The sequence below is a fragment of the Sorex araneus genome, chromosome 2 (assembly GCF_027595985.1).
Source record: "Sorex araneus isolate mSorAra2 chromosome 2, mSorAra2.pri, whole genome shotgun sequence".
NCBI lineage: Eukaryota > Metazoa > Chordata > Mammalia > Eulipotyphla > Soricidae > Sorex > Sorex araneus.
Window position 1 is genome coordinate 179,562,641 of NC_073303.1, and position 20,792 is coordinate 179,583,432.

Sequence of the window (20,792 nt, forward strand, 5' to 3'; positions counted from 1 at the left end):
TTGTTTTTTACCTAATGTATGACCTAATATTAGCATATAAAAATAAAGTAATTTATTTGTTCTCAAACTTTAAAAATGCTGCAAAGTCATTTCCACCTGAATACTAAAAATAAATACCAAATATTAAAAATATCCATTGTCAGGGTTAGTATTAGTAATTTCAGAATGTAAATTCTGATGGAACTCAATTTTATTGACTAACGTGTTCTTATGATGACATATTGTATATCAGTAACTAAAGTACATCTTAAATTCTTTAAAAATAAGTAAAATAGTGCTAATTCCAAAACTGAAATCATTAAAAATATAGAATTCCAAACTTCTTGCTCTTGTTTTTATTTTACATCAGAAAAACAGCACAGCTTAGTTATTCACAAGACAAAAGCATTACTTTATAAACTTGATGACATAGACTTATGTTGAGATTTTATAAATAATATTTATGATAGTATTTTTGGTTAGAGTCAGTTTATTTTTTAACATTATCCCAATTACCCCACCCTATTTTTATATTCACATATATCCCAGTGAGATTTTTTTCTTAATACTTTTAATATAAACTGCATTTTTCCTTAACACACATCTTATATTATTATCAAAATATATTGTTGCAGAAGAAACTAGGATTGCTGATCTTGGAAAATAATTCTCAGTTTTAATGATTACAGTTCTATAAAATTATTGGTCTATATATAGACTGCTTTTCTATAGGTTTCCTTTCCATTAAATATTTTCTTCATTTTACCTGTTATTTGAGAAATCATATTAAAATGTGTATTACCAAAGTCAATGTTTAAAGTGTTGTGTCTATATAATTATCATGCTTTAAAGTGAAGGAAGTATGATTTTATTATTCATATTACTTGTAAAGATTTTTTTTCCTTATTATAAAATGTAACTTCTTTTTCACAAATTAGAGAGTTTCCCTTTTTTTTTCTTTTTTGGGGCTGGTGGGTGTTTGGATCACACCCAGTGGTGCTCAGAGGTTACTTCTGGCTCTGCATTTAGGAACTAATTGTGGCAGTTCACAAGGGACCATATGGGATGTCTGGGATCAAACCTGGTAGGCTGCGTGCAAGACCAGCACTCACCTGCTGCACTATCCCTCCAGCCCCAGATTAAAGAATGTCTAATATGAAAATTATATTAAGTAGTATATAAATGGGCTGAATCCCTATAAATGGACATTAAAAAAATGTACTTGGCATTCTGCAAGTCCAGAATCAGAGAAGTAGTTGCCCTCAAATTAAAGTATTTTTGTATATTATCTGATTTCAAACAAGCATTCATTCCTTTCTCTTTTTTTAACATTTATGCCCTCAAGAAGATAACCAGTCAGGGGGGCTGGAGCGCTAGCGCAGCAGGTAGTGGTTTGCCTTGCACTTGGCCCACACGGGTTTGATTCCCAGCATCCCATATGGTCCCCTGAGCACCGCCAGGAGTGATTCCTGAGTGCATGAGCCAGGAGTAACCCCTGTGCATTGCTGGGTGTGACCCAAAAAGAAAAAAAAAAGAAAAGAATCAGGATTCTCCAGGATGTTTTTGATTAAGAGTATATTTCCTATATGTGTTTATAGTTATAGACACTTGCCCATAGTGGAATTTATATTGAATGTGATTGCATGTTTCAGAATTGTGGACCTTTGTCTTTTGTTCCTAAAATTGCATTACCATTTATATTTTATGGGAAAGAGCATTCAAATTTCTCAGTAAACTACAAATAGAGTAATATCCTGTGTTAAAATGAAAAACTTGAATAGAAAATTCACAAATTCACAACTCGACTTTGGAGATTCCAATAGTCACTTTAAAGCAAAACCACAAAATAAATATGTAGAGAATTTGGTTCACAAATTTTAGTATATTATTTTCTTATCAGTAGAGTGCAATGTTTTATTTTTAAAATATACACAGTAATTTCCATGTTAGAATGCATAGTCTAATTTTATCCATAATTGCACATCAAAATTTTAAAAATATTAATGCAGATTACTGATCTAAGTAATAATATGTACCTTAGGCTCTCTATGAACTAAGATTTGCTTACTATGTCTAAGAATCTTCTTCATTTGATATTATTACTCTAAAAGGAGCAAAATACTATTAACTATAATGGTAAATCATTCCATTATGTTTTCTATGAAGTTATTTTGTCTTTTGAATCACTGTCTATTTTAATTTATTCTCTTAAGAAGAAATCAAATTACTCTCATTTACTACTAGGAGCTTAACTAAAACAAAGTACTGAATTGATTTCAGGCGCTTGATGGTCATTTTCAAATGAAAGAATATTTAAAACATTGATATTGGAGAAATGAAAGGGGATTGGTCTAACAAGAGACAATACTTACTTTACCTCAAATAACTTAAATACCCAACAAGCATTATGCACCAAGAATAAGTCATAAACCCTAAAAATGATGTCCACAGGAAAAGATATTTTGGCAATTTTATACAATAATAAATGTACTCTTGGATCACTATTGAAGAAAAAAGCAGTTGTCCTGCTGCATTTTAGTAATCTGAGACATTGCCAAAGAAACAAACAACTTTGTTAGCCAAAAGGAGAGATGTATCTGCTGCCTACTGTTTCTTGTTTCTAACTTTTAGTAAAAAATTTAAAAAACCCATGCACTAAGTATCATAAGAAGAAAAAGAAATATATAATTAGATGTTAAATAAATTCTAATGACATAAAAACATTTACAAATTAGGGCCTCTATTATTGTTACCTGTGTATACTTACATACAGTTATTAACACATATGTGTTAATTATTCTCTCAGAAGTCATTTCAAAATAATTTACCAATTATACATATACAGATACAGATAGATATATATATAATTGTATATTTTAGACACCAAAGGCCTACTAAATACTCGAGTCTGTCAAAACTATAAAATGACACTAAACACTTTGTTATCGAGCGCAATATACCTGCCCTATATCTTTTCTGCTCACATATTTCATTTCATATCTTGACAAATGCAGAAACAATATCAAAGGGAACACTCCTCCAAGACACGAGGTCAGAGAATGGTATACCCTAAAACATCACCTTATAATTTCTATTTGAGGAAACAACACAACTCCAAAACTACCACGCTAATAAAAAAAAAAAACTGCACACCACTAACACTTGTTCTGGCAGCTGACGGTCCATGCCACTATTCATCAAATCAGGCTATTTACAAACCTTATTGCAAAATCCATGCCCCTTTTCTACTCTGAAACTGATAAGTCAAGACGCCACAACCTAAACACAACAATCTGTCATCAATTTTATCCAAATATAATAAAGAAACAGAAACAACACTTTTTCACTCATTTTCTGAGTTACTTGAACACTTTAGAAATATGTTCTTAACACTTAAAAATGTTAAAGAAACATAGAAATCAAAAGTATTATGTTCCAAAATATAACCTTGCATTATTACACAAAAATATCCACAGATGTATGTGGACATAACATCTACTCCAGCTGAATAAAGAGGGTACAGCCAATTTTAGAACAATGTTACTTCAAATCTAAACAACTCACCCCTACTGCCTCAATTTAGAAGGTAAAGAAGCACTATGTTACACTTCAAGGGGGAAAAAAAAACAGACTTGGAAAACTATTGTAGCAAATCTTTTTAAGTATCAAAGCAAAGTTCCCCATAATTCCATAGTAGAAAAACAAACAGCATCCAGCTCTTAGAATAATAAAACATGGCTGTACCTACCTTGACCTTGCCCATCTCCCTGCTGACACCCGAGGAGCACTGTCAGGATTAGCAGTCTTGGAGTCCATGTCCACATTCTTCTAGTGATAGTCTCTTGTCTTCTGGCCATTGCATTTTAAACTCTGCATATTTATAAGGATGGACAAAGAGGTATAATAAATTTCAATCTCAAGAAATTTATTACCAGCTAAATTCCATATCTAATATGCATTGTGTACTTAGAAATTCACTGTCATTGTCATCTCGTTGTTCATTAATTTATTCGAGTGGGCACCAGTAATGTCTCCCTTCGTCTCAGCCCTGAGATTTTAGCAGCCTCTCCTTACTCGTTTTTCCCAATGATTGGAGATCTTTTCAGGGTCAGTGGATGAGACCTATTATTGTTACTGTATTTGGCATATCGAATAAGCCACATACAAATTATCCCATGTAAAACACATTTTAAAACTGGCTCTCCGATCTCACTCTATCTATGGTAAATAATATAAAGCCTCATTCATATTTAAGTTTATAGCCTAAACATTAATTTGAATAGCATATTCCAGCATAAGTTTTCAATTTAGGCAAATAAAATTAAAAATGCTAGATGTTCAGAAATTTGCATTAATTTTTAATTCATTAAAAAAAGATGAATAGACACTACAGCTTGTTCTTTGGATAAACTGGTGCATTAAAACTACAACATCCAAAAGGAGAGAGAACAAAAGGGAATGCCCTGCTGCAGAGGCAGGGTGGGGTGGTGAGGGTTGGGGTGGGGGTGGTGGTAGGGATACTGGGAACATTGGTGGAGGAGAATGGGCACTGGTGGAGAGATGTAAACCAAATGCAAATATGAAAGTTCATAAGTTTGTAACTGTACCTCACAGTGATTCACTAATAAAAATTTTTAAAAAACTGGTGCATTAAAACACTGTATAGTTTCTATGAAATAAATAAAATGATATTGTATATATAAGTGAAATTTTGTTATGGTATATAATGTAACTTATAGTCTTGCATTAAATGGTATTCTAGTTATAAAAATACCTATAGCATAAATGGATTTAATGTTCATAAAACTTTTTTACTTAAAATTGAAGTATTTTAATTATATAATTATAATTATACAATTACCAATATTACAAGTCAAATTAAGCATTAAATAGTAATGTATTTAAGAATATCTAAATAATTATATAATATGTTATTTAAGATTAAGGCATATGGATAAAACCCATACAGTTATATAACTGGTATTATATGTACCTATTCCTTTAGAGATATATACAATAAAATGTATTTCAGGACAAAATATACTAAAATTTTTATTTTGTACTCTATTTAAATGTTCACCAAAGAAATATCTATTCATACAGTTGATATTATACAATTGTCAAATGATTAAACCAAAACCACACTAATATAAATTAACCCTAAAAGTAAAAAGAAAAGCCATCGAGTTGTAGAGTGATTAAATACTAAAATAATACATATTTTATACATAAACATGTAAAATAGTCGACAATATATGTATTATATATACATTTATGTATAAAAACTGCATATGCATGATAAACTAATTCAGGAAAAAAATAAGAAATGGCAAGAATACAATTAAAATAGTCAACAAGGGAAACTTTAGGGATTATTCTTAAGTACCAGTTTTCCCACAGTTGACAAAATAATGAGGTAATGAAAGTATATTTAATGATCCCATAATACAATTTGAAGCATTGTGTTCAAAGTGCTACATAATAATAATTCTCATAAATTTTAAGACAATCAGTTGAAACTGCTTTCTCCTTATTACCTTCAACAATAAAGTACACTGAACTTATTAATTTGCTATTATCTAATTTTAGGCCCACAAAAATCAGAGCTAAGTAAAAACTTAAGTGCCTAGATTTTTTTCTCCTCATATCTGATGAACTGTATAAGACATCTACAAATTCTTGTGTGATAACAGTGTAATGATGACAAAATTTTCTCAACTAATATTGTATTCCTGGTTATTCTAATATGCTAAATCCTTACATTCCTTATCTTGTTTCCTTTTTCTTTGCTTTTGGGTCACACATGGTGGTGCTCAGGGTTTACTCCTGATATTCAGCGATCACTCCTGGTGGGGCTCAGGGGATTACTCGGTGTAAATCCGAGTTGTGGCATGTAAGGTAAGTACCCTATTTGCTGTACTATCACTCTGTCCTCTCCTTATTTCTCTAAAACTCTATGAATTAAGCACTTTCAGAGTCTTTATTTTGCAGCTGAAAAAAATCAAAATTTAGGGGAAAGCCACACAATGAATATATCACATGATGCAAAATCATTTAGGCTCTTAAAATCTAGTCATGAAACAAGTATTTACTCATACTTGTATTACTATAGTAATACAAGTATGAGTAAATTTGTATTACTATAGTATTACTCATACTAAGAAAAAGGAAATGATGTTTTACCTTATAAAATGACCTCAAGTATTTTCTACCCAGCTAAGAGCTTCAAATTGAAAACTCATTAAAAGATAAGGCTTATTGAATGAGACAATTAATCCCTGAATCAATCATTTCCAAAGTAACTAATTGTCCAGGAAATAGCCCAAAGTTTTCCAACACATGTAACTTTTACCACTTATTTTAGATTGAAGAATAATATGTGAGATATAATAGAAGAACGTTAGTGATGTCTGTTTATCTTGTTGAGAATCATGAAGCAAGGTAGGGGACTACAGGCAAAGACCAACATTGGTGGCATGCACCTACAGTTGTTTTTATGTACAGATGTACGGTTTAGTAACTACTGATGTATCTTAGCTTACTTCCAATCACCATGCAATATTTTACATGTTACTAATGAAGTTAGAAAGTTTAAATCACTCTTCATCAAATTATTCCTGCAGTTATTCTTATTATTTCCTTAATTTCTGCTAACTTACAATAGTCATTTTAGATGACATTTAAAAACAATTCTATATTGAATCAAAGCAGTATTTGAAAATGTTTAAAACTCTTCAGGAAAGATTGGCACAAAAAAATATCAGTACTGCTGTAGAGTTTTGTCAAATTTTAAGGAACAGATGGCTTTCAAGTTGTCATTATAACCAAAAAAAAATGTAAGCTTCCTTTTCATGTTGATGTTTATGGAAAACTAATATTTCATAAATGCCAAGTTATGATGTATTATCTATACACTGTTCCTGACATTCTATAAATATGAGAATCACAACTTTCTATTAAACTTTTGATATTAATCAACAACTGTGCCCACATAATTTAAAATAAATCTATTTCCTTTTATAAAAAAAAAACAACCAAGAAGGCATCTGAAAAAGGAACTAGAAAATAATGTAACATTTACCATAAAGACATGTTCTTGACTCCTATGAACTTTTTAAAAAATATCCACATAAGTGAGAATTAAAGCAGAGAGGAGAATATGTGTTATTCTTTTAAGATTTTTAAAATACATTAAAACAAGAGTACCTGAAATCATTTTTCTTCTCTGCCCCAAATATGCTGATATGAAGTGAACACAATCAACATAACTTAGCATTTCATAATGGTAACAATAATGTAATTACACATTGACTCAATGTGAATTATTCTTTTCTTCTATTTCTGTTTTTTTTTGTGTGTTTGTTTGTTTGTTTGTTTTGGGGATTTTACCAGATGTTCACAGGGCTTACTCTTCGATCTGTGCTCAGAGAAACTTATGTGGTGTCAGTGATTGAGCCAGTTGATCACATGCATGCAGGTCCCTGACTATTTCAACTATCTCTCTGGCCTCATCCTCTTTTTTTTCATGGTGAACTTCAACAAAGCATACAAAATAAATATTAATAATACAAAGCTTGAAAGATATGTAATACAAAGTAATACAAAGATCTCCCAGGGCCAAGATCTCCAAGGTTATTAGATGTTGCAGCCGCGCAACATGTAATAGCCTAATTCTCCCTATTGGAGAACCTGACAAGCTACCGAGAGTCTATTGCCCTTATGGGAGAGCCTGGCAAGCTCCCCATGGCATATTCATATTCCAAATACAGTAAAGGATATATACACACCTCTCAGAGAGCCTGGCAAGCTATCGAGAGTATTCCGCCCCGCACAGCAAAGCCTAGCAAACCACTCATAGTGTATTCAATATGCCAAAAACAGTACCGATTGGTCTCATTCCTTTGACCCTGAAAGAGCCTCCAATCGTTGGGAAAGATGAGTAAGGCGAGGCTGCTAAAATCTCAGGGCTGAGTGTAATAGAGGCATTACAGGTGTCTGCTCGAGTAAATCGCCGAACAATGGGATGACAGTGATACAGTGATACAAAGCTGGAAGGATAATACAACTGGTGATAGGGAGCGCTCCACATGACCAACCAGGCTTGTGTCATGACACCATATATATTTCCCTGAGTAGTGATCCCTGACCATAGTCCCAGGAGTGAGCCCTGGGAAGAGCTGAATATGGTATAATGCACCATATTCCACGTCCCTCAAAATACACTATATATTGCATCTTATTATATAAAGTAACAAAATTAATATATTTGTATAAGCATTTGTGACCAATTAGCAATAGAAGACTTGACACCACAGTCTCTAGGAAGAACAGCCCAGAATTAACTGCTCTGGCTGTAGAATATCTACTATAAATCCACATGGAAGTTTAGAGGTATCAGGACCATTTCTATTACAGAGCATCTCTGGGTTATAATATAAGAAGCCAACTTCTAAAAATCAATACCCTCATCTAATATCCCATTAAGAAGTGGAACTTCCTTGCTAGTCTGCATATCTTTTTGTCTAAAATTTATTTCAGTGGTCCAGATAAATAATGCCTTTGAAATTGTCACTCCATTGTGATCTATAAAGTTTCTCTAATCTTTTTTTTTGGCGGGGAGGGGATGTGGTTTTGAGCCAACAAGCTGTGATCATTTCCAATAGTACTCAGAAGACTATATAGCAACCAAGGGATTCATCTCAGGTCATTTGTGTACAAAACAAATACCCTATCAAATGAGCTATCTCTATCCAGTTCTAATCAATTTATAGAATGTTTTAACTGAGCATTTCAAAAGAAAATATTCAGCAAACGATTTTCTGTGAAAGCACCTCTTTTGGCAAAGAGGCCACTATTTTGAGGTACAGCTCAATTAAAATTGGTCCGTGCCAATAGGTTTGCAGTTGGAGAATGCTCCTTGAATACAACTTCTCCATTATGAAGCAACCTCTATGATCACCCTTTTAAAACTAAAGGCCAAAGTATCAAATGGGATCAGGAAGTGACCATAGCTCACAGGTCATCAATTTATCTTCTCAGCATATTATAGGAACACAATTTAAGCCAGAAAAACAGCAGAACCCATTACAGCTCTCAAGTTCCAGTTATTAGCATTGATTTTTTGCAATGGGAAATTTTCATTAGAAGCTGTCACATGACTTACATTCAGTAATAACTTATATTAAGATATATACTGGAGGCTTACTTTAACATTGTCCTTTGACTGTTTTGCATGTACTTTCTTTAAAGGGGGTATTTTTTAAAACTTTTTTTTACTGAATCGTCATGAGATGCAATTACAGACTTACAAATTTTTGTGGTTATTTTTCAATCAAACAATGTTCAAGTAACATCCCTCCACCAGTGCCCATTTTCCACCACAAATGATCCAGTGTCTCTCATGCCACCCCCACCTCATCCCATCCCCTGCCTCTGTGGCAGAAACATTCCCTCTTACTCTCTCTCTCTCTCTCTCTCTCACTCTCTCTCTCTCTCTCTCTCTCTAAAGGGGGTATTTTTGCACTTAGGAAATTCTCATAGGTAGATTATATCTCAGTTCAAGCTATATCTATCAAATGTTGGTGATGGTCAAAATCATGAACAATTCAAAATAGTTTCGTTTTATGTAAATTATACATATAATACATAAATATACTTATCTAATTTATTTTTAACAAAAAATAAATGGAAACTGAAAATAAAATGTTAGGAGAGCATACATTAGAACAAATAAGAAAGACAACATGAATTCAGATCCTGGATAATATATTTAATAGATGAATGTCTTTAAGATTCACTTTTTATATACATAAAATATATATTTAAAACTTTAAGGTCCCTGTCACTGTTATTCTCATCCCATTGCTCATCGATTTGCTCGAGTGGGCACCAGTAACATCTCCATTGTGAGACTTGTTACTGTTTTTGGCATATCGAATAGGCCACAGGGAGTTTGTCAGGCTCTGCTTTGAGGGTGGGATATTTTGGGTAGCTTGCCTGGCTCTCTGAGAGGCATGAAGGAATCAAACCCAGGTCCCTATAAGTTAAAATTTATTAAAGTCCTATTATGTCCCTTGTTCACTAAAAGTTAATGAATCACTTACTAGTTATTATTTTTTAAAAAGACAACTTAAAATATATTTAATCCTGACTTTTTCTCCCAAAGTGCCAACAATAATTGATCTGGTTCAAAATAATTTCAGTTTTTTGATAAAAAGTACAACTCTGGGTACCAATGTTATCAGACTAAATAAGTAAGAATCTCTGAAGATGAAGTTTTGGGATATGATCTGTATTAAGTACATCAAACATTAATTTTAACTCATAAACTGGTTTATGCCCATAGGAAAACATTTTAGATAAGTAAATTTTATTCAAAACTTATTATTCTAATCTTAATGAAAATATTATATCCTCGGGGCTGGAGCGATAGCACAGTGGGTAGGGCATTTGCCTTGCATGCGGCCGACCCTGGTTCGATTCCCAGCATCCCATATGGTCCCCCGGCACTGCCAGGAGTAATTCCTGAGTGCAGAGCCAGGAGTAACCCTTGTGCACATCTGGGTGTGACCCAAAAATCCAAAAAAAAAAGAAACTATTATATCCTCAAATTTATTTTTCAGTGAAAGGCAACTTGATAGTTACCTATTTAAAATGATCAGACTAAGAGACTTACAACAGCAAGGCTAGCAGTAATCAACATAGTGTTTTCGAATCCGATAGCATTTTTGGAACATGTTATCTATTCAGAGAGACTGACTGATTTATCCTCTTAAACAGTATGGAATTTGTGAAATAGCTGAAAATAATTCTTTGCAATCTTGGTACTTTCTCAAATGGTCTGACCTAAAGATGTGTCATCCCTGGATTTGATTCTCTTTTGCGAAGGTAGAGTGAATGTGTATTTGAGCCTTGGAAACTATAGAAAGTAAATAGACTGTGAACTCTCTAGCTATAGTGTTTTTAGATATAAATTAATGTATTCAACAAATAAGAGTCAGATAATATTCAAGTTACTCATCTATAATTGTAAATTATAAATGTAGGAGTTTTAGATTCTTACAGCTTGAAATACAGAGAGAAGACAGGTGAAGAAATTTGAGTAAACAAAAATAAAAGTCATTACAAAAAAGTCAATCAATAATCTGAATATGAGTTTATTGGTAGATATATTGTGTAGAGTTGAATTAGCCATTTCTTTTGGATGACAATGTTTGTTAGGGCCAATGCACATAAAAGAAAAAAAAAGCTAGATTTTTATACAGAAGAAAAAGTCTTTTATAAGGATTTAAAGGATTATGAATTCAGTTTTAATGTGAGAATGATCTTTACACATAGAAAGAATTAGAACCTATTAATTTGGTTGTGGTGAAGAAAGGATAAAGATTTGAGTTAGTAATAAGGTGAAACTATACAGGACTAGATTGGACATGGGTGGTAATGTGGATTTTAACATAAGCACATAGCAAAAACAGAGATATGAATTGTTAGAAATTTCAAGAGATTGGTTTAGTATATATAACAAAAGGAATATTGAGGGTTAAGAATAAAGATTGGCTGCTTATGAGGTTAGAATAGCACAATGGGGAAAAACAATATGTATGTCACATACTATGTATAAAAAATTAAAGTGGGAAAATTCTAGAAGAAAAGTTAGATTGAATAATGTATTATTGAATAATAATTTATATTTCTTTACAGAAGAGATTCAAAAACTTATGTTTTTCTTTTTCAATTTAAATATTCTATGATGGCAGTTAGGTTACATGTTTCTGAAACTCCCATAATACATTGTCTAGTGAAACATAAACTCTTGAAGGAAATATCTAGAACCAAACTCAAAAATTAGAATTCAGTGATTCTGTGGTATAGAAATGATGTTCACTGTTAGAGATTATGTGGAGATATGAAAAGAATACACTAATAATACTGTATTGGATAGAGGAACAAAGACATCTCATTAAATATGGATAAACTGATGTATGAATATTTTCAGGCCAGAATTTTAAAGTTGTTACTTGGAAACTCAAATGGAAACAAGATGTAGAAAATGAAGACAAAAATGTTTTAAAATGATGTCTCAAAGATGGTATATTTCCCATCTTTTATCAGGAAAATATTTTTGAACATGTATACAGCTATAAATAAATAATAAGCATAATCAGAATATTTGTTGGAATAAATAGGACAAAAACGGTCCAGTTAAACTAGGTTTACACCACTCTCCAAAAGTAGAGTGAGTGAAAAGAATCATAAGTCACAATGGCATAAAGAGAAGAAGCCATGAACATTAACTTATATTGAGAAAATATTAACATTGTCACATCCAAAAAAAAACTCTATACATTGAAACAAATATCACAGAAAACTCAAATTGACATTAACTTAAAGGAATATGAACAATAACAAAACTAAGCTAAAAGATTAACATGAAAACTACCTGGTCTGCCTAAAGTAGTTCCTGGGGAAGTTGCTTGGGTTTCCACCCTTGCTGCTTTGGGTGTTCAACTGCCTCTATAATAAGCATTATTTTTAATTATTTTCTTTTGTCGTACATAACGAATTCTCTTTGTCTTTAATTTAACAAAATTCAGTAACAATGCAGATCTTTTGTAATAGCAAAGGGCATAATATAAACTTCCAAAACAAGGGAAATACCTATACTTTTAAAATATTTGTATTTGAAACAGTTTGCCCAATAGAGAGAAATTAATAATTAAAAAGCTCTAAAAAGGAGTTCACTGTATCACTGTATCACTGTCATCCTGTTGCTCATCGATTTGCTGGAGCAGCCACCAGTAATGTCTCCATTGTGAGACTTGTTACTGTTTTTGGCATATCGAATACGCCACGGGTAGTTTGCCAGGCTCTGCCATGCAGACAGGATACTCTCGGTAGCTTGCTGGGCTCTCTGAGAGGGCTAAAAGGAGTATAAATCCTTTTAAGTTATACTTTTTAAAAGGTGAGAATATGGGTTGAGAATATAACGATAGCACTGAATCTACCACCCAAAAATATCCAAAAATCAATAAGTCCTCTTTTCTCCCAGACTTCTCTTTGCACTATAAAATTAGGGTCATATTATTCAATTAACAATGAGTCTACTACATACACAAACATACTCAAATGTGTTTGTGTTGGTACAGCTCAATCTTATTTCAGGGGAGTAAGAACTGGGAAACACTCAGAAGTGTTACTCCTGGTTTGTGGATCAGGGGAGCATTCGATGCTATGGATTAAACTCAGGCTTCCCGTATGGAAAGCATGTACTCTCTTTTGAGAGTCTGACCCCAAATCTTATTTTTGAACAGGAAAGTAAACCATTAATTCAATAACCTTAAAATCAAGACATTTAGAGAAATTAAAACGTATCTTTAAAAAATAAATCAGTCTAAGCACAAGAATGAAAATTTTAAAAGTCTTACTTTGGCAACTGACTTACCTGAGTCATCCCTGTACCACTGACAAGGTGTTAAAGAGTTAACCAAGGGCTGGCAGAGTTTTAGAAAAGAAGTAGAATTTACGTACCTGTGAGGCTCAAGTCTGTATTGACGTGCCAAGATAGATTTTCTGGATTAGAGTTCACAGACTTAAATTAAAATTTGTGAAGACAAAGTTGATACATGTTAAAATAAAAGATCTATTTAGGGAACATTAGACAGACATAGCATCTGTACTATTGGATAGGTATATACTTCTTTCTATAAAAATAACTTTTATCTTTGAATTGCTGTTTTTTTTTTTCTAGATAGAACTAACGAGGAAAAAAAGGCATAAAGATAAAAAAAAGGTTAAAAGCATCTCTCAATCATAGGGATCTATGTGTGTATGCTGGCATGTGATTAGTTGTTGGATATCAACCCTAAGTGCTTTAGGTTTTATCAGTGAATTGCCCCTTTCCTCCTCCCAGAGAAGCTTACTATGCCCTTGCTAACATCCTTAATTTAGCCAAAGTCTATCTTCAACCTCCCCTTTGTGTTGGATATTAACCCTAAGTGCTTTAGGCTTATTCAGTGAGTTGTCTCCTTTCCTCCTCCTAGAGGAATTTATATTACCCTTGCTAGCATCCCTAATTTAGTTAAAGTTTATTTGTAATCTTTCCTTCGCATTGTCACAGCCCCCCATGTTAATCTCGATTGCTTGTAAAACAAAACTTTCTGGTAATTCTGAACTCATATTGATACTGCTTTGTATTTGAAGTGCTGTATATTTGTACTTGCTTTTCTGTTTCCCCTATAGCCTTTTTATACGTTACCATAGAGCAATGTTCTTTCGTTAAACACAGAAAGACCATTAATGCTGTGCTCCTAATATTTGGGAGTTGATTGCCTCTGAAATATATCTGCCCCTGGGCATAATTCCTTGATCATAGCTACTTGACTCAGATTTCAGTTTCTCTAGTTCCTGACACCCCAAAGGGGAGGTCCCGCCGTGGGACTGGGATGGACCCGGGGCGAGTGGCAAAACTACCCGGCAGCAAAATGGGACATTCTGGAAAGTGTAAATGCATGGTTTTTATGCAAACTGTTACAACTTTAGAGACAGGACCCCCCACCCTGGGGAAGGACTAGCTGAACTGGCCTGAGAACTTAGTCTGGGATTTACGGTAAAAGCCTTGCTTGCACACAGAGACCAGACAACCAAGTGTTTAAAGCCTTGTTTGCTCTCAGCCCAGAGAACTAAGTGTTGGATCTTTGTCTCTTACTGTGTTTATCCAAACAACTGCTAGTATTGACAACTTAATACAATTAGAGGGAAACGTAAAAGCAACGCAGTTGTCTCTGGAAGACAGAGTGTCTCCTTAAGTTGATCTCCCTAAAAGAATTTCCTCGGCCAAATGTTTATCTATGTAAATGACCATCACACCTGTGCTTACCTCAACCCCCTTCAGATGTTCTATAAGTATGCTAGCAACCCTGCATTAAAGGGGCCATTTTCACCATCTGATTGTGGTCCCCAGCCTCCCTGTCTCCCTGTCTCTCTGTGTCTCTGTTGGGGGGCCCTGGGGAGGTGGGGAGGCGGGGAGGCGGCTCAGGGCTACCGAACGCACACAGGTGTCCAGCAACAGCAGCAACCACCTGAGGATCATCATCTTTTCCTTGTTTGTGATTACACAATTAGTCGTACATATATTATTGTGCTTGAGGGAAAACAATGATCAATGTGAAAAAAGAGACATTTTTAAACTCAATAGAAAGTGTCCCTTACTTTCCATAATTCTGTATTGTAGTGATTCTCTGCTACATGTGACCATCAAACCCATTGGGAAATTCCAGAAATTCATATTTTACTTATGAATTTGTAAAAAGAAATAAAATAGGTGCTTTGTTGTATTCTGCATTTTAAGTGCCATATATTTTGCATTAATTGCTAATATTAGCTTATGATCTCTCAGAGTTGAAGATGATGGAGATAGTCTAAAGAATAATAGTTTCAAAGTGAGTATATCTGACACTGGTTGATGCAGTGATTAATTGAGTAATGACTTTGTAAATAGTCATTAAACTTTTCAAGATTTATTATCTTCAGTCAGGAGAAGCTGCATTTTCCCTATAGGTTATATTTGATGAAAAATATAACCTTTAATACTTTCACTCTTTAATAGTATATTTAGTGACATAGCATTTAGTTAGACTTCACTTTTTTCACAAGAAAATTCTTAAATTCTTTTGTCCAACTTTTGAAATTACAAAGGAATAAAAACACAGCCATTTCAAATTTTGCTGGAACTATCTGAACTAAATAATCTTAGATATAGCTTATCACTTTAGCATACAGGCTATACAAAATCCTTACCATAAAGTTATGAACTCCTTAGAGGTCCTTGATGTAGAATAGAAGAATGACTCCTATTTGTTCGTATGTTCTCTGTCTCTAGTGCCTGGAAATTTTGTTCACAGTATAAAATGGTATCCAATATGAGAAAGCATATCCAAACAAAAACACAAGTAAATTATTATCATTGAAGTTTTATGAAACAATGATAGAATTTTTTTGGGGGGGGGTCACACCTGGCGATGCACAGTGGTTATTCCTGGCTCTGCACTCAGGAATTACTCCTGGCGGTGCTCAGGGGACCATATGGGATGCTGGGATTTGAACCCGGGTCGGCCGCGTGCAAGGCAAACGCCCTACCCGCTATGCTATCACTCCAGCCCCAATGATAGAATTTTTGAACAAACCATTACAATTGGAAAATAATGTGTTTCTTATGAGACACTAGGATTGTGTTTTAAGTTTGTTAGTTTATGATATATACTAGTACAATAGATTTAGAGACTTTTTATATGAAGGGCAAACAATGACTTTAATGGTGAACTCAAAAATTGTTTTTAAATAGTTGATGGAAAATTTTCAGGTCACAATTTACATTACAAGTTTTACTTTTACTGAAGCTTATTTGCTGCTAAAATTTAGTCTGATTAACAAATAGCATAAACTTTGAATCATAATGCTCTTTACAAACACTTTACTAATGATTAAACTGTCCAAACCAAGAAATCACACTTTTAGAAATAATGTGCTGAAGTGAATTCATTGTATAAAACAATAATTTAAAGATATTTTAACAAAGTAGATTTGGGAAATTGGGGAATTAAAAATACTCTAGAAATAGTTAATCTTCTAAAACAGTGTTAATTTAAATATCAGATGGTATTAATGATAAGGTAAAAAAAATTGCAATTTTTTGTGGAAGGTACCATATGTTGTAATGTTTCATTATTCATTTTAACCAGATATTTTCCACTTTACAGGGAACTTAAAGAATATCATGCCATAGTTACCAAAACCCATATTCCAATGATGAGTATATACTCACAAGAAATTTAATGGATGACATATTGTTCAGCTTTTATTTCTGTGAGATTACAAGCCCTAAAGAAAAATTAAAATAAAGTTTTGCTGAATTCAAAAGTTTTTATTGAGGGAGGAATCTGAGATTTTAGACAATATACCTTATTGTATAGTTTCTTTCCTATTATTAAGTTAGAGATATTACTGTATAGTTTCTTTCCTATTATTAAGTTAGAGATATTACATGAACTTAATCTTTTAGATTCTGATTTGAATCCTATTGCTCTGGAAAATAGCTACTTTTATTCAACTCTACTCGCCTATTTACTCACTTATCGCTATTTCATATTTCTCACCTATGAGAAATACATTGAATTACAATATTTATCTTAATGCTATATGTATGAATATTGAACAAAATTATGATTGAAATAGGAATAGAAATTTAATTTTCCATGTATATCCATTCTATTGCCTGGCTCTTCTCTTCCCAGCTGCTTTCACACTCCAACACGCAGTAAGATTATTGATCCAATGGATCCTAGATCTCAAACTAATATTATTAAGAACTGTATATTCTCTGTAAAGATATATAAAGGGTTATAAAATTCATGCTTTCACACAGTACCCAGGTTTACATACTCAAAGGACACCAAACACCGCTAAAATTTTATTGGTGTTCAGAAGTTGTCACTTTTGCAATCATCAGTTTATATGTATATATATATACAAATATATATATACATCATCTATGCATCTAAAAATTTATCTCAATACATCAACTTCATGGTGAGAACAGTACTTTCTCAGTTGTTATCATTATAATGATGTGGCTTTTTTTTGCTTTTTGGGTTACACGCGGCGGTGCACAGGGGTTACTCCTGGATTATGCACTCAGGAATTACTCCTGGAACTGCTCCAGGAACCATATGAGATGCTGGAAATCAAACCCAGGTCGGCTGCTTGCAAGGCAAGCCCCCTATGTGCTGCGCTATTGCTCCAGCCCTGATGTGGCATATTTTCTGAGGAAGTTAACTTACAATTGTTTTCCTTAATATCCAACTTAATTACACCAGTCAGAATTTTTTTTTAAAGAAAGTGGATACTTTAAGTGTGTTTATTTCTTACTGAAACTAAAATAAATTAACAGACTCAGAAGACTGAAAGTACACAAATTCATTTTTTTGCAGTCAAGGATGTAAAAAATCCAAAATGGAATTTTTTTTTTCATGGAGCTAAAATCAAGTCATGGTCAGGCTATGTTCCTGTTGAAAGCTGCAAAAGGGATTCATTCTAGATGATGAGTGCATATTTAGCCACCTACCTCTGCTATTATCTACCAAGACTATCTCTACATTTTTGTTAGGGTTGTTGCAAACATCACCTCTGACTTGAACTTTTGACCTCCCTGTGACATTTCAACCGTTTCTTAGAAGGTTACCCTCCACTACTCTGGTCTCACAGAAATAAATCACGGTATTTTATTTCATTTTAAGGTCAAATGATTAACAATCCTAGATCCACCTGCAAGTTTACTCCATCTTACTTCTAGCATAATATATTTTTAGGTTCTGGGCTTAGATTGTAGAATTTTTTGAAAATATTATTACTCTATTTATTCAGTAACTGGACCAGGGTGACTTTATATGTAAAGAATTGATGTTTGCCTAGTAAATATTATGCTATACAAATATTTTAGTCATAAATTCTATTAAAAGCTTTTGACTGTTCATCAGGGAGATGCAAATCAAAACAACAGTAAGATATCTCCACCAAAGAGACTGGCACACATTCAAAAGAACAAAAGCAACCAGTGCTGGCGTGGATGTGGGGGAAAAGGGATGCTCTTTCACTGTTGGTGGGAATGTCGACTGGTCCAGCCTTTCTCGAAAAAAATATGGACATTCCTTCAAAGACTAGAAATTGAGCTTCCATATGACTCTGCAATACCACTTCTGGGAATATATCCTGAGGATGCAAAAAAGCACAGTGGAAATGACATCTGTACCTATGTATTCATTGCAGAATTGTTCACAATAAGCAAAATCTGGAAAGAACCCGAATGCCCTAAAACAGATGACTGGTTAAATAAACTTTGGTACATCTACACAATGGAATACTATGCAGCTGTTAGGAGAGATTAAGTCATGAAATTTGCTTATAAATGGATAGACATGAAGAGTTTCGTGCTAAGTTAAATGAGTAAGAAAGAGATGGACAGACATAGAAGGACTGCTCTCATTTGTTGTGTATGGAGGCTGACACCCAAAGACAGTAGATACATGAGTCAGGAGGATTGTCCCATAGCTGGAAGCCTGATTCATGAGTGGAGGGGAGAAAGCAGATGGAATAGAGAAGGGATCACAAAGAAAATCATGGCTGGAGGAACCAGTTGGGATGGGAGATGCATGCCAAAAGTAGATAATGGAACAAACATGATGACTTCTCAGTGTCTGTGTTGCAAGCCATAATGCCCAAAAGTAGAGAGAGAGTATGGGGAATATTGTCTGCTATGGAGGCAGGGGGAGGGTGGGAAAGGGGGGAATATACCTAGGATATTGGTAGTGGGGAATGCGCACTGGTGGAGGGATGGGTTTGATCATTGTGAGATTGTAACCCAAACATGAAAACTTGTAACTATCTCACAGTGATTCAATTTAAAAAAAAAAAGCTTTTGACTCTTAGACCCTTTAAAGATTACTATTATAATATATTTGAAACTAATATTCATAAACAAATAAATGTGCAATTTTAATTTTATGTGCAATTTTAAAGGAAAATAAAATATTCAGGTGTACCTGAACATACAAAAAGAACTAATTTTTTTTAGAACTATAATTTCTACGCTTATTGGAATAATTTCTCTGTATGGTGTCCCCAGGCTATTCACACCTGAGCTAAATCCTGTCAGTCTTGATGCTGTTTACCTTTCTAGCAGTTAATTTTCTTATCACTGTTTACACTAAGGACTAGCTTTTAAAACCTAACTAACTGTATTAGTTTGTTCTTTCCAGCCTCCTTTTATATCTCACCTACACATTGCATTTCCTAAAATTTTGAATGCTTATGCATGTTATTACATTATGCCTAAAAACATTCACTTGTTTTATGCATACAATGTTTATGTACAGACACACACACACACACACACAGAGTTTTCTCAATGGATTTCCCAAGTTAGCATGCAGTAGCAATATTTACTACTCAGGTTAAGTTACAGGCCTGAGATTTAGTATCTTCCAACTTTGCTGCTAAGTTAAATTCCATAATTAAGCAAAATCCCTGTTGGAAGAACTATGAGGATATCTGCTCCTAAAAGTTTGGGTATTATACAGAAACACAGTTGAGAACATAATTGACTTTTATGCACAGAAGCCAGATGCATTTCTTGCCTATGTGTGCTTAGGGAAGCAAGTTCATCTCATATATCACAGTAAGCGTCTGTTCCACTACATTCCACTCCCGGATACTCATCACATTTAAGCAACAAAACACTTAAGGAAATAAAAGCTCTTTCTAATATAAAAAAAGGGGGGGAGCATAGAAGCCTGGAGAAAGAATATAGAGCATAAGGCATTTGTCTTGCCACATCCAACCTGGGTTTAATCCCCAGCAACCCAAATGGTCCTCTGAGTCCTTGAGGAATGATTCCCTGAGCACAGAGCCAGGAGTAAATTCAGGTAACAGCCAGGTGTGACCCAAAACAAACAAACAAAATGATAAAAAAAGGAACAAAGGACAGCTTTGTTATAAATAAATAAATAATCTCCTTTCTTTATCAAGATAACTTTGGAGTAAGAACTACTACAAATAATAACAAATTAGTATAAAAATACTATTTCTGATAGGCATATTATATCCTGCTCTATGAAAAATATCAGATAAGTGGCATGTAAGTTTTATGTCAAGAGGCTCTTGTCAACAGAAAAAAGTTATATTCTAAGCTTAGGACATTTTATTGCATTTACTGCATTATATATTGAAAATGCATAAGCTTAAAGGAACTAGTAAGATAAGAG

The 20,792-nt window shown here is 33.6% G+C and overlaps 1 long non-coding RNA gene across 1 annotated transcript in view; it reads right to left on the reverse strand.

The window, feature by feature from the left end:
• LOC129402598 (uncharacterized) overlaps positions 1 to 20,792 on the reverse strand; it is a 162,642-nt gene that overhangs the window by 129,461 nt on the left and 12,389 nt on the right. The window contains exon 2 of the long non-coding RNA XR_008628716.1: positions 3,728 to 3,849. This is a non-coding gene — a long non-coding RNA (uncharacterized LOC129402598). The remainder of the gene's footprint in view (positions 1 to 3,727; positions 3,850 to 20,792) is intronic.